Below are 15,307 nucleotides of genomic sequence, written 5' to 3' on the forward strand. Positions count from 1 at the left end.
GTTTTCTTCTAAAGCTTGATTCTGCTGCTGGCTTCTACTAATAATTATATGGAAAACCTCAAGGATGAAAAGAGGAAAATAAACCAGAAATGTAGAGAGAGATTGGCCAGAGCAAGAAAGAGGATCAGTGTCTTCCAAAATATTTCTATGTCTTGTGAGTCAAGAGAAGTGAGTGTTTCAAGAAGGAAAGGATTCTCAATATGGAACCTTTCGGTCCATAGGTTTGGAAAATTGGAACTGTTTTTGATTTATTAATATCTCTTCTACTCTGTGTTTTGTTAGTTATACTATCTTTAAAATGTGTTTCTCTCTTTGTCAGTCTATGGAAAGAGTTAGCCAACTGAATTAGCTGAAGGATGAGAAAGCCTGCTGAAATAGTGTGAGTTTCAGAAATGCAAGGAGACACTGTCTAGTGCTAACCCAGAATTTCCCAAGGGTTCCATCAGAATAGAATATGGAAAAACTTAAAAGGATTCATTTTCCTAGAAAATTGGGATGAGATAATGTGCTAAGAGAAAGAAATTGGGAAAAGACTCCAAGATGACTTGAGATATCTGATGAGTTTTCCCCTTGCATATCTGTGCCCTGGAGTCCAGTAAGGCACATAAAAACCTTGGTTGGAAAGTGACTACCCAAGATATCATCAAAAGAGTTTGCCAATCTCATAGGGTTACAGAATTGGAAGTAGGTTAGAATCCCATCAGAGAGACTAGAGTAACTGACTGTTTTCTGATCTACTGAAGAAAAAGAACAAAGATGGACATATCCCTCACAGCCATTTTAGGGCCAAAAGGAGGAAATATGATAATAAATGTCTCTAATTATCAAAATAATAGTCATAGTAATATATTATTGACTATATTATTTTTTACATTTTGGTTTTTCCTATTCTCAACCATCAGATTCATCTTTCCCAAACAGAAATTTGTTAGTGGTTTTATACATATATGTGTGTGTGTGTGTGTGTGTGTGTGTGTGTGTGTGTGTGTGTGTGTGTGTAGATAGATATATTTTAACTAATATCCCAGCAGTGATTCCCCCATTATCTTCTGAATAACAAACAGCTTTTTTAGATTGACAGTAAATACCTTCTACAATCAAATCTTGGTTCACCTTTCAGCTTTCTATTAAGTCACTTTCCTATGGCTTTGTCAAAATAGGTGGCTTCCCAGTGAGTTACGGTGTCCTGTTGTTTCCCTCGCTTTGCTCACGCTCTTTTTCTGGGATTTCCAATCCTAACGTCACATGTGGAAGTCCCAAACATCCTCCAGCTCAAATATATCCTGGAGGATGCTCTTCACATCCCCAATTTAGAAGTTATCTTTTCCCTCTCTGTACTCAGATTGTACATTACTTGAGGTGTCAGAAAGTACAAACAGAATTGCTTTTTCATAATAGATTATATATTCATTGAGGTTTGGGACTACATATCTATACTTTGTGAACTTCAGAGTCCCAGGGTCAATGTGTCGAATGCAGCAAGTATTCAATAAATATCTGAAGATGAAAAACAAGGACTAAGAAAGACTACTTTAAAAATATCAACAACAAAAGACAAATGTACCATCCGCTTTAGATCTGCGATATAAAATTCAGCTTCGAGTTTACTTTTGTCAGATTGTCACATGACGTTTTTCAATGAAAAAATTAGGAAAAGCAAGAGTAATTTCTATTAATGGTTACAAGAACCTATTAAGTTATCAAAGGGCTTTTGAGAAGCACTGGGCTTTTCATAACATGTGGCATAGGGATGTCCTATAGAGTAAATAATTGCTATGCTAAGAAGTCAATAAATGTGTACAACAGCTGTATCTCAAATTTAAATAATCTTTTTTACCAAGGGAATTATTTTAAGATGTGAAAAAGTTTTTGCTTGCAGCAATCAGTATCTAAAAAAAGATTATTCTCAAAAACACCCTTCCTTTTGTCACTCTTAGAAAAACAAAAAGACAACTTAAAATAAATACAGTGTCATCCAACTTCCCCTCCAACATGCATAGCAGTTAAAAAAAAAAATCTAAGAAAATGTGTATCTAGCTGGCGCCAAATTGAACCCAATGCAAACAGGAGTGCCTTCATAATAAACACTTTAGAATCGTCTCACAATAAAAACTTGACACATCCTTTAGTGTAACAAAACTGTTAGGAGCCACTTTCAGTGCCAATTGCAGAGTGAGACTGCACAAGAAAAGTGAGGGAGGGGTGAGAGGGGAGAGGGGGAGAGAGAGAGACAGAGAGAGACAGAGATTTTAAGAGGGTTCATAGAAGCTGCCAGTTCAGTGGCATCTAACTGAATGTAATTGCTCTTGTGGTATTGGTAACTGAGCCACAAAAATAGTTCATAGAGCCCATTGACTTCTTTCCTGGGATCAATCAGCCTGAAGCTTTCGCATCCCTTGAAAAATAAAAAAAGGAGGAAAATTATCAAGGCAGACATCTGAACAAAACATCTGAACAGACATCTGTTGTTTATACAGAGCAGGGTGGTTTCTAGAGCTGATCCCTTACCTGAATTGGCATACCAATTATTTGTACCTTTCTGCCTCCTCTTACATAAACTCAAAGCTATGCCATGTCTTGATGATTTACTCTGATAAGGTTGCACTGCTTAACTTTAACAACCTTTTGCATGACCTTGGGTAATGCATTCACATAATATTAATATCTGACATCATGTGCATAACTGGAAATACTAAATTAAAACACCAAGCCCACAAATATGAATATATGCATTTTAAAATAAAAGTTAAGGAACATTGCTTATTTAGACTTATTAGTTCAAAAGGAAGAAATAAATCTACATTATGTGATGATACAAGTAATTTGTCATATTTCCAGGTATACTACAATTTATGATCTATCTACATATTAGAAGCAGACATGATCCTTACAAATCAAAACAAAAAATCCAAATAATGCCAAACCACACTCTTTACCACATGTTTCATATTTTCTTTCCTAAAAGCAGATCTGCTGCCAGTGTGGTCAGGTAGATTCATTTGACTCATCAAATGTCAGGAAAAAGACTTGGCTAAGACCGTAAATAATAATTACTACCACCACCAGAACACACAGTGTAATATTAATTCAGTAATGATAGAGAGAGTCAGAAATATTACTTGGAAATTTTAATATTATATATCAACATACTAATTGTACAGACAAGAAAACACAGCTATTGGCAGAGCCTGGACTAATATCCAAATACCAGTTTTCTCTATGTCATTATCTTGTTTTGATTTCCATTTTATTTTAATATAGAAGACAGAGCTCTGGGAATGGAAAGTAGAGTAGTTCATGGGAAGATGCAGTGATGATATACAGCTTGCATTGTGGAGCAAATAAATACATGAGATAAGACGTGAAAGCACAGTACTTCTTATGGTAGGTGTGTAATAAAAGTTCATTGAATTAATATGATAAATGAATAGATCTTAACCTATAATTTGGTTATAACCTTCATAACATAAATGTCCAATATCTCATAGGAGAGACTTTCAGCAGAAATTATTCTACTGTCAGCTTGATTTAAGGCAACATAGATAGATTCAGGATTTCATGAATGCCCTCAGTTCTGGAAATGTAGCCGTCGTCATTTTAGTACAACACGGATTATTTATATTTAAAAGGTCACTTCTCCCTCCATCCCATTTCTAGCAATAGAGAAAGGTTAATGGATGGACTCACAATTTAAAAAAAATATATAAAAATTAAATATTCATTGAGAGTATTTCTTACTGTTCTTACTTTGCTGGGTATAATTTTACTAAATGTACATTTTAAGTTATTTAATGCATAAGGTTCTAGGATGCTTTAAATACTACTTTGAACTTAAAATTCCTAAATATTTTGTATTGTGTCATTTAACCAACAACTAAACCTATTGCAAAGGTTTTTGTTTTGTTTTGTTTTGTTTTTTTTCTCGAGACAGAGTTCGCTCTGTCACCCAGGATGGAGGAGTGCAGTGGCACGATCTCAGCTCAGTGCAACCTCTGCCTCTCAGGTTCCAGTGATTCTCCTGTCTCAGACTCCCAAGTACCTGGGATTACGAGAGCCCACCAACAAGCTGAGCTAATTTTTGTGTTGTTTTAGTAGAGATGGGGTTTCACCAAGTTGGCCAAGCTGGTCTCGAACTCCTGAGCTCAAGTGACCCACCTGCCTCAGCCTCCCAAAGTGCTAGGATTACAGGCATGAGCCACCATAACCAGCCTGGGAGGGGTATTTTATTCCCTAAACATCTCCAATTTGTGAGAATTTCTCATCAGTAAAGAACTCTCATCCCCTCAGCCCCACTTGCTTATTCATCAAGTGACGCTGCAGTCAAGCAGTCCTGCTGGCTTGAGCAGTTTGTGCTTCCTAACAAAGTCTTTCTGATTTTTTTCCCTCTGCCTGTTTCACCTCCTATTGATAGTGCTGGCCTTAACTATCAATTTCTTTCATTTCTCCACTGAAGTTCTTTACATCATAGCCAGGTCTTGTTGACAAGGCGAGGTCAAGCAAGCATGCAATTATCTGACTAAATTAAGTCACCACCATGCTCTCTCTGTATTACGTAGACAATTGACTTGCTAGGAAGGAATTCAATAGTGAAGAGATGATTAACTTGCAATTAATCAGGCAATTCAAGTCAAAGCAATGTCTTTTGCTTGAATTATCTTCAAATCTACATTTTGCGTTTACTCACTGAAAACTAACCTTGGGAAGCATGGTTTAGGGCTGCCAGCAGCCTGAGGGATCCCAACTCAAACACTCTTCCCTGGAACTCTTACGATTAGCAACTCATTCATTCTATTTTTATAAGAGGAATACAGTACATCACGTCACATATAAGGAGCAACTAGATAAAGTGTCTTGTATATGTATGCAGAAATAGGAAGTTGTGTGAGCTTAATAGATCATCATCGTTAAAACTCAGCCACATAACCTCTGTAATGGCCCTTGGTTCAGAGCAGGAGGTGAGGGATGTTATTGCATCTTCTGCAGAATCGTGTCATCATCAGCCTGATTACAGAATAGACTAAGGGCTATTCTTAGTCTATTCTATAGACTGAGATATTGAGGAGCTAAGGGATGAATAGTCATAGAGAAAGCGAGGTAAGAGAGGAAGTCAAGGCCAGGTTCACGTGGTTCTTTAGGTAAGAAGTTTGGACTTTATTCTACATTTGATTGCAGGACTTTGAGTAACAGAATGACATTAGATACTTAACATTTTAAAAGAATCACTTGGTCTGTGTTTTGATTTCTGGATAGGAGTGGGATAAGAGACAGATCACCGATACCATTTAAGAGGCTACTGCACTCTATGCCTTTGACTACAATTGCAGTGAAGTGGCGAATGCATGGATTCACAATTTATCTTGATGGGAAAGCTGATAGAATTTGTGATTATTTGGATTTGGAGTATGAGCAAAACAAAGGACTTAAAAAAGATTCCAAGGATGTCAGGCTAAATGAACAAGTGAATGGTAGTGCCATTTACTCAGATGAAGAAGACTCAGGGGGCCAAGGTTTTTGGTGTAGAGAAGCAAGAGTTCATTCTCGGACATACTCATTTTGAGGTTTATACTGGTCATCCACGTGTGGATGCTAAATGGATAATTAGATGTCTCATTCTGGAGTTCTAGGGAGAGATTCAATGAGAGAATTAAAGAGAAGTTATCTTTAAGGTGAAGCAAAGATCATCTCATTGAGATCGTTGTGTGGAAGAGAACTGCCTCTTCATCAATGCCATTTTCAGTTCCTGGATAGCCTTACTTCTTTTTTCTTTACATCCAGAAAAAATTCTAGCTTCATTCTAATCACAAACAAATACCTATCCTGATAATATCTTAATTCTTTGCTCATACAAGAATTACAATTTCCTGCTCAGAACTACTACTGCCATTTTGGGTTTTACAGTGTTATCTTCCTTATTTTATCTTCTCCACCAAATTATGATTCTGCGTCTCTCGCTTTCCACTTTGTTTCAGATTAGGTTAATAGTCACTTCTCACATTAATTTCATGAGACTCTGACCCGTCCTTTTTTGTGTACCCATATTCCACTGATTTCCATTTGTACCGTATTGGTTTTATACATGATTCAACCAACAGTTTTGAAGAATTAATATATGGTAAAAATTGTTGTCCTATTGCTTTGTGTATGTTCTGATTCTTATTAATATCAATCACAATATCTAGAAAATCATCTTATAATAATGGTAACCCTAGTAGTAATTCAGACTCACATAATAATAAGTAGTGCTTTACACTTTGCAAAGAATGCTCGCATAGACGATATCACTTAAGCCTCTAGATAAGACTATGAGGGATATATTATTGTTCATTCCATTTTATAGACATTTATATTGAGTGCCTATTATGGCACCTGTTCAAGGAAATAAAGAAGATATAGAGAAGGGTGGAAAAATTACACCTAGTCCTATTGGTTTATAATTTGAAATAATGTTTACATTTAATTAGACAGAAAATAAGAACAGACCAAAGGTACAGTTGTGAAGCAATTAAAGTTTCAGTGACCTGTTTTATATGAGCAAACACTGTTAAGTGTGAGAACCAGAAACAAGATTTCCAACAGTTCCTTACACCACCATTGCAGTTGTTTTTAAGTGTGTGGTAATTACACTGACAGTTGTTTTTTGTTGTTTTTATTTTTTAAAATAAAAATAAAATTGAAGCTTGGCGGCTCACACCTGTAATCCCAGCACTTTGGGAGGCTGAGGTGGGTGGATCACTTGAGGTCAGGAGTTCGAGACCAGTCTGGCTAACATGGTAAAACCCCATTTCTACTAAAAATGCAAAAATTAGCCAGAGCATGGTGGTGAACACTTGCAATTCCAGCTACTCAGGAGGCTGAGACAGGAGAATCGCTTGAACCCAGGAGGCGGAGGTTGTAGTGAGCCAAGATAGCACCACTGCACTCTAGCCTGGGGGACAAGAGCAAGACTCCATCTCAAAATAAATAAATAAATAAATAAATGATTCGGACAGTGGGATCATACCATTTCAAATCATTTTATGTCAAAACACAGACTCATTTACTAGAAAGGCGAATCATCTTTGCTTTACAGAAGTACTGGGATTGTTAAGGAGTAAAGAAGAAATAATAAATTACTCTATGCTCGTCTGTATGAAACATTCCCAAGCAAAATAATGAAAGGGTGCATAAGACTACAAACCACAGAGATTTTTTTTTCCTTCCTCTGTCTATTACAGTAATGAGCACTCTTGTGTGGTTGTTTCCAAGGAAGGTTTAGTTTACTTTGTCAACTCAAAAAATTCCTTCCTCATCATGAGAAATTACACGAAGGAAGGAATGGGCCCCAGTGGATTCCTTCACCATCTATATTAAGAAATTATTTTTAACATTAATGTCTTGTAACCAGAAGACATTTTTGCATTTGCTCAGGACCAGTTTCTTTAGGGTAATGTATTCTCTCTTTTGAGTTTGACAAGCAACTGTGAAACAAGCTGTGTACATTTAAATAAGTCATCTAATTCCTCAGTGCTTAATTGCCCCAGCTATGAAATGAGATGGTTGAATTATGTGATCTCTAGTCTTATAATTTAAAAATTCTATGAGTCTAGGGCATGTATAAGAAACTCATAATACCATACCCTGCCTGTCCTGTAACTAAGTGCTCATAATGACTCCTACCATGCAGGAGTCATTATGTGACATGGGGTAAATATCCTAGCAAATAAGTGTCAGCTGGGAATTTAATCCTATTCAAATTGCGGTGTTCTTTTGCAAGGTTCTGTTCTTGCTGGTCATTTGTCCATGAGCAATCTCTTATAGTCTCAAGGATTTAATTACCACATAAGTATTGATTACTCTCAAACATAAAGCTACAGCTCATCATTCTCCAGACTGTGTTTGCGGGCTGGTAATGTTCCACACGATATTAATAGTAACTTGACCAAAAAATAGTTCCATTGAAAGTAATTTTAGGATTCTGCTCGATTCTCCATTTGGAGATACACAAAGCACCCAAAGCATATTAAGTACTTTGAAAAATCTTGCAATACAGAAAGTTTTTTTAAGCCAATGTTTTCCAGACTTCTTGGGGAAGTAGGAATAGTCTTTAGTTAACTGTCTTCTCTTGAACCCCATAAATCCTTAATACGCATAGTACATAGAGCTCCTGGTGCTTAGATAAGTCATCTTGAGTTAGGGTCCTTGCATGTTTGCTCACAGCCCAGTGGAAGACTAACTGCTCACGTTTTGTTTCTCGAGCTACAAATACTTTTTTTTTCATTTTTATTTTCTGCAGTGAAAAATCTTTGCTACATGTCAGAATATCTGCTTGATCAAAATCTGAGTGATTGTTCAAGTCACGTCAACAAGAAGAGAAGAAAGCCTTAGAATCCACAATTTATTTTCCCCACCGAACAAACACTGCAATATTTATGATTTGCCCACTGTCCTTCAGTGGTAGTAACAACAGATGTTTGGGATGGTTTGAAATGCTTAATCGAATACTTATTGGGGAATCCCCTGCACAACTGACCGTTGAGATGTAAAATATTTCAGATATAATTTATTTATTAATGTTCCTGAAATCACAAAGGCTTGTTTTAGTCCATATAAGGAAGTAAATTGGATGATATTATTTTATGGAATCCAAGCATGCAAAATAAACTTCCTTACAACTGACACTGTCAGGGCATAATACATTTTATTGTCAATATTATAATAACTTTGGTGAATACTGTAATTTTGTGTGTGTGTGAGTATGTATTAGGGCTTATTTAGAACTTATTCTAAGCTTCGAGGGACTTAAACTTTACTGCTCACCTGTGAACTGTATTATTAAACAAGGTCATTCTTATCACATGTCAAATTATAGCTTACCTTAGTTAATTGTTAATAGCTCAGACTTGTGGCTTTCAGTGACCAGATTATCAGGTCAGTACTACATGCAACAGTTATTTAAGGAGAAACTAATTCCTCACTATCTTTATTCTAAGCATTAAACAACTTATGTTTTATGGGACAATATCAAATGCATAATTTTAAGTGTCATGAGAATATATTTTTTTCTTATGAAGATAATAGTAGTGATCTTAGAAAGTAGGATTCCATCCAGGAGGCGGAGGTTTCAGTGAGCCGAGGTCGCGCCATGCACTCCGGCCTGGGTGACAGAGGGAGACTCTGTTTCAAAAAAAAAAAAACAAAAAAAAACAAAAAACCAAACCAAAACAAAACAAAAAACAGTAGGGTTTAGATCTTCAAGCATTATTCACAATTAGAACTCTCCACCACATTCTATGGCTAAAATTGTGGTTTAACTCTAATGTACTATTTTAAAGAGGACAATATGTTATTCTACTATAGTTTCTAGGGTTCTTTAATCTTTTCAGATATTAGATTTTTTTGCAGGGAGAAAGATTTACGAAAACAAATAATATGTTTATGTTGGTTCATAAACAAAAGTGAGACGTTTAAATGTTTTATTATTATTACTACTATTATTTTGTTGTTGTTTTCTTTTTGAGACGGAGTCTCGCTCAGTCGCGCAGGCTGGAGGGCAGTGGCGCAATCTCTGCTCACTGCAAGCTCCGCCTCCCGGGTTCACGCCATTCTCCTGCCTCAGCCTCCCGAGTTTAGCATCAAAGTTAAGTTGGCTAGAAGAAATAATTTACTAGCATCAAGCAAATGGCATCAAGCAAACTAACAGCAACAGGAAAAGAAGTCGAATATATTGTAACTGTCAAGCAAAAAACAGTAATGGCTACATATTATCATTTCTTGTCTCTCCCCAAATATATGGTTAAAAATTAAAGCTAATTTAGAAAATGAAATAGGATCTTACAATTTTTAAAATGCTCAAAGGAAAATGATTTTTTTAATTCAATATGAATTATGGATTGTACAAAGGTAGAATTTCCCATTAAAAAATGTGGAATTTTCTAGGAAAAAAATTCATAAAATGACCAAATATTTATTTGGTTGTTAAAAAACAAAACTGAGTAAAGCAAAGAATTTTAATATCAGACATCCAAGATAAATTTTTGAATCTTTCTCTTCACTTTACAATAGAAAAATCTGGGGCTCAGAGAGATTATGTGACATGGGGGAAATGTCCTAGCAAGTAAGGGTCAGCTAGGAGCTTAATCCCATTCAAACCCAACTACAATACCTAGAATATTTTCTTTTTTGAGATAGTCAAAAAGCATTTATTGAATTTTCACAATGACTAGAACACTGAAGTGTGACTCCAAAAAGACACCCAAAAAATGAAACCCAGTGGTGTTATTTTTCAAAAATTCAACAAGAAATAATAATCGTACAAAAAGTTAGAGGAGAGTGGAATGCTTGTCTCATGAGCATTAACACTCCTGAAAGTTACTCTGTGTAATTCATGACACATTGATGTAAATAATTAGAGCCAGGAGGAATGAAGACAATCATAAATAATCTTGGCAATTATTTAAATTTCTCCTTTTTATGCTTGCTCATTGGGTTAATTTTAAATAAAAATGTTGAAGAATATATGTATACACTAACCCAAAAAAATTCAGTGACTTTATAAATCTCAACTCCACTTCGGCTTGTACGTCATCCCTGTAATGATTTTATGATGATCTCTATTGATATTTAAGAACTGATATTCAAGAATATAGTGCAACATCCTGAAAATCATCGTTTAGTCACTGTATGCAGACATAAAGCTAGATGGGATAATATTTATCTTGATGTAATTGACATTGGTCTATAATAAATCAATTTAAAGAAACCCACAAATACCTCTTCCAAAACTTTAGGCTTCAACTAATTAAATCAGCTCAAATTGGTAGAACATCAGGAACTTGTGGATGTTTTCTATCAGGCCACCTTTGATGCCTAACTACTCAAAATATTTTATCCAAGTTGCACTTCTGCAAAAGAAAACCCAAGAACCTCTTGGGGTGTGAGGGCCAAACTCGGGCTGAAATGTCAAATTTTGCCAAGAATAGCAACAACTTTCAAGAATGAGGCTTTTTAACAAAAGCCTCTAAGATGAGTCCTGAGAATGAAAACAGAAAGTGCATCTCACTCCATGAGTGCAGAAAACCAACCCTCCAAGCACCTATTTTCCGTCAAGCTCTCCCCAGAGTGTATGCCAGAAAGAAAACTGGAAATGGAAGCTTTGCAGTTTGGTGTAGAAACAGCCAACTCACTAATCAAGTGGGGAGGTACCACAACTTGGCAGGATATCACTCAGGTTTGACACAACTTGAGTCTCAGTTTGTCATCAGTGTCTTTAGCACTGTAAAGTCAAGGGATATAAATATGGAATGTTTTCAATTTTTCCCTCCAGTGATTGCTTTCCATCAGACTGTCTTGAATCTCTTTCCTGCCCCTGAATGACATGTTGGAAAGATTTTGAAAGTTTTTAGTCCCATGAACAAAATTGAGTGCAATTGAAAATGGCTCTCTAAAACTTGATTCTAATGTCCTCCCACCGCAGGACAGCACCCATTCGGAGGAGATGGGCCTCGTCAAGCTTTCTATTTCTAAGAAACTTCCTCTTTGTCCTCTCTCTTCCACCCACATTTCTCCAGTATGTTGGGGTTAGGAAAAAAGGGGGAGGAGACAAGCAAGGCTTTATTGAACCCACCACTATCAGAGTACTCACCATGATGGCTATGCTGTTGCTTCTTGTCTGGCTTACTAACCACTGTCAATTCTTTCTCTGTGGCAAACATCCAAATGCTGGCTCATTTATGGGGCACTTTGCAAAGTTCTTCAAACTCTTCCCTCCCAGGCATATTGCACTTTTCTCTGATGTGAAAGATTCAACTCTAACTTGACTTTTTTTATTCCAATACTTTCCCATTCTCTATCTTTTGCCTCTTGGAAACCTGCAAGATGGCTGGAGCTTGTCTATTTCTACTGTCAGCCTTCACTCCTGATACTCTTGTTACATCCCTGTCCACCAGCTTGTGGGGATATAGATGGCTCCAAGACTGCCTCCTCATCTTATTCTGCTATCTCTTTTCAGTGCCACATCAGTAAGAGTAATGTCCATAGAGAGAAGTTAGACACCAGGACGCCCTTCTGAAAGGCATCTTTAAAATGTATGCAGAATATTCTTGGAACCACACTCACTTGACTTCAGAGAGAGAAGCAAGAGCACCTGTCCTTTCTTTTCCTATTTGCAGGGTAAGAAAACGTGTCTTTTCTGAGAAGTCCTAGTAACTTATCCCCTTCTCTCAGTGTCTCAGCTTTATTTCAAATTGCTTGGACACCGAATTTAACATGATTTGTTTCTTCCTCCCTAAGTAAGCTCTTAATGTATTTAGTACAGATTTAAGCACGCTGTCTTTAGAATATGGGGTACTTAGCCAGGCACAGTGTCTCAAACCAGTAATCCCAGTGCTTTGAGAAGCTAATTCAGGAGGATGACTTGAGGTCAGGGGGTTTGAAACCAGTCTAAGCAACATAGCAAGACCCTGTCTCCACAAAAACAAACAAACAAACAAACATAGCAAATAATTAGTGGGGCATGGTGGTGCATACCTGTGGTTCCAGCTACTCAGCAGGCTAAGGTGGGAGGATCGCTGGAGCCCAGGAAGTTGAGCCTGCAGTAAGCCATGATCACACCACTGTGCGCTAGCCTCGGCAACACAGTGACACCCTGGCTCTAAAAAACAAAAGAACAAACAAAGAATGTGAGGGTATTTAACACTTTTTTAGACTATATTTTGTGTAACATAAGCCTTGGTTAATGATTCTTTACGGTAAGAATTCCTGAGTATCAGGCAAGAAGGATTCATTTAGCATCTCACTGCATAGAATAAATGTTTATATTAATCCTGCTAACATTAGTGAGCAGAATATCTAGAAAAAGAAGGCTTACCAGTTACAATCTGGTTTAAAGGGGGAAAGGTTTGGGACTTGTCTTGAGGTTGCTTGCAATCCTTAGTACTCTGGTCTTTTGGTACATTTTTGGTGGTGGTAGAGGGAATTGTGATAGAGATTAAGCGTTACAACATTCTCTCGCTTTCCTCAAGCGTTTGCTCCAAATACACCCTTGCCTAACCCAAGCCACCCCTCAGCTGCTGGTACTGCAGTTGGCACCTACGAAGAGACATCCCTCCATGGAATGGGGACGAACTTGCTGCTTCTTGCATGGTGAGATCAGTTCTACTTTGTGAGTAACAGAGTTCCTGCTGTGCTGACACCGCCTGGGCCAAACACGCTGCCAAGTCCCAGAATGTTGACAAGGCTTCTGCCAGTGTGGGTGAGACCTTGCACGTTCTTTTTTTTTTTTTTTTTTTTTTTTGGTGTGGCTTTTGTTTTCATAAAATTCATGGGACCATGTGAGGTATAGTAACTTATCTATTTTGGTTGGGATTTAGAATAATGAGTAACAAAGAGGTATTTGTGTATTTATTGTCTAATCCATGCATGAGAATTCTCTGCGATATTGAGGCATTATCATTTCCTGGTTCGGTCTAGAAACTATCTCTTCATGTTCTTCATTGTCAAGTGCACCCTTCCTGGCTAATGTCATATGTCCATCAAAATAAAAAGGGAGCAGCATTGTTATTATTCAAAATGTCATGGCTCTTCAGAACCTGTTCGTATTGAAATAATACAGACATTCTTGCCTTTGCAGCTTCCTGCTGTTCTTTATTTTATTTAACGTTGGTTGCATGGATACTTATAACACTATAAGGTTATTACTGAGCTTTGTTAATGATGACTCCAGATGCGAGTCTTACCCAGGGTATTCAGAATTATGTGAAAGTTAATTTGTTTTCTTGTCATATTAAATTTGCTCTCAGAATTGTATAGTATAAGCACAGGAAAACATGTGATTTTGCCTTATCTTCCTTGAAAGCTTAATGCCAAAAACACTGTATTCCTAGAATGTGATCCTACCGTGTTGACCCTGTAGTCTTCACACCAACACAAGTTGAAAGGGTAATTGAGGGTCCCATGGGCAAAGCAGAGTTGATCCATTTTCACAGAATTGTCAGCTCCTCACTTGACATGGCTTAAAAATGATCAGAGATACCATAACATTATCATATCCATTGGAGGCAAGAGTGGACATTGATCAGAATTGCCTGCCCATTGTTCATATGGAGCAGTGGTCTCGAAATCCCTTGAAAACAAGAGGCCCACTTGAGAACTGCCTGCTGTATGATGTAAAGCCTATGGGGAGTGAGTTGGTAACCCCTGGAGCCACCCATGGCATGGGGAATTTGGAGAGAGGGAAGCCTGTTGCTACTTGTTACTTTGGGATAGACCAGAGGCAGTGATGGATCAGCGAGAGCCGATGAACCGTCTCACAAACATGGCTCAAACCCAAGGGTCAGTGGGCTCCTTGGTAGCCCATAGCCTTGAATGTCTTCTGCTTTTTCCATGAGTGAAAGTTAATCCAATTTAGTGTATCGGCACCATTTTGGCAGCATAATCTCATACCAGCTTCTGGAAGAGATACTGCAGCAGCCAGAGGGAGCCATCTGTTTACCAAGCTCGTTCTTGAACTGGGTACTGGCCACAGGATCCTGGAATAATATGAAAGCTGTGAGGACCACAGCTCCTCCTTGGCTCATCCGCTTGACCTTACGTATGGGGTAGGTTAAGGGGATAGAGTTGGAGACCGGCCCAAAAGGGATAAATGGGGACCAGGGCCCAAGTGGTCCAGGCCTGTGACACCACGCCGTGGCAATACTTCAGGCCCCAGCTTGTCCTACACACTACAGGGATCCTGGTAGACTTTGAGGAAGGCACCCCAGAGTGGGAGTAATGACCCCACTTGCCCAGGTCTAAGGGTGGTACTGCCTATGAATGGCATGAATGAGGGGGTACCAATGTGTCATCTCCTCAGCAAACATCACCTAGTTACTAACTGGTAAAATGTCATTTAGGACTCAGATCACCCACTTGATAAAAGGGACTTTAAAGATCTCTGCCTGTTCCTTCTGAGATTGAATCCAGTGGTATCTCAGCTCTTTTTGTACGCTGACTCTCTGGATAAGATCATGGGTGGGTTTGATGTTACAGCTTTGCCTTCACTTCCCCTGGGGGTGTCTAGACCAAGCCTGAGGTCTCTGCCCTTCTCTAATCCTCAGAGGCTCTTTTTCTCTTTTCTCTAGTCACCCATATGTAAATGACCCAAATTCTTGGTCTTCTTCTTTGTCTCAGGTGGAGTCTCTAAAGGCAGAAGGCTAGAATCCTGACTGTCTAGCCCTGATCACCTGGCTGATTTCTCTTCAAGTTTTTGAGTGAATTGGACAGAGGAGAAACTCTAGGATAAAATTAAACTCATTTTGCTGTCTGGGGCTCTGGTCTCCAATTTTCATGAAAT

The sequence above is a fragment of the Macaca mulatta genome, chromosome 1 (genome assembly GCF_049350105.2).
Source record: "Macaca mulatta isolate MMU2019108-1 chromosome 1, T2T-MMU8v2.0, whole genome shotgun sequence".
NCBI lineage: Eukaryota > Metazoa > Chordata > Mammalia > Primates > Cercopithecidae > Macaca > Macaca mulatta.